Here is a 709-nt window from a genome sequence, read left to right as displayed (position 1 = left end):
CTGTGGGACCTTTGGGAAAAAATCACAGGAAGGTTCCAGTTTGGACAGCTCTTGCCAGACTTTAGCATCCCACCCGCCTTCCTAAACCCTCCTGCTACCTCCAGGTCCTCATTCCTGAAGAATTCAGCTTACTCATTTTTTTCCTGGGTTAATCTCAATGCATTTCCCCAACTTCAACACCCCATGACATCTATACCTCTCTCCTGAGATCCCTGATGACCACTAGGTGCTGGCCATCCCCAACTCGATACCTTTATCCTGAGCACTCCTAAGTCCCCACCCTGCTCTTCCTCTGGCAGAAAAATTTCCAACAGTGGTCCAGGCATTCCCTGGGCATTCAGGCCAGAAACCTGCGAGTCACACTGGACTCTTCCCTCAGCCTCTCATGTCACCAAATCATCTTGATTCTACCTCTTAACTCCCTCTCCACCCTACCATCCCTCTTCTCTAGCTCCATGGTCATTGCCTCAAGGTCTGCCATTTGCATCTGTCAGCCATGTTACCTTCAGTACCAACACTCATTTCCCTTCACATCTTCAGTGAGAGGGAGCAGCCTAAAACTTAAATCACATCAGCTGCCCAATTAAACCCTTTGATGGCTGTGTGCTGCTTACAGGATGAAGGATAATCCCTTTCCACAGCACATGAGGCCCTCCATGAACAGGTTCCTGCCAACCTCTCTGGCCTCTTCTCTTGTCTGCACCCTACC

At 49.8% G+C, this 709-nt stretch overlaps 1 protein-coding gene across 1 annotated transcript in view; it reads right to left on the bottom strand.

Moving 5' to 3' along the window:
• LOC104988171 (FERM and PDZ domain-containing protein 3-like) overlaps positions 1–709 on the bottom strand; it is a gene marked incomplete at both ends in the record, with an annotated part of 5,192 nt that overhangs the window by 2,694 nt on the left and 1,789 nt on the right. The window lies entirely within an intron of this gene.

The sequence above is a fragment of the Bison bison genome, unplaced genomic scaffold (assembly GCF_000754665.1).
Source record: "Bison bison bison isolate TAMUID 2011002044 unplaced genomic scaffold, Bison_UMD1.0 scf7180017846361, whole genome shotgun sequence".
Taxonomy (NCBI): Eukaryota; Metazoa; Chordata; class Mammalia; order Artiodactyla; family Bovidae; genus Bison; species Bison bison.
This window is presented reverse-complemented; position numbering and strand designations above follow the sequence as displayed.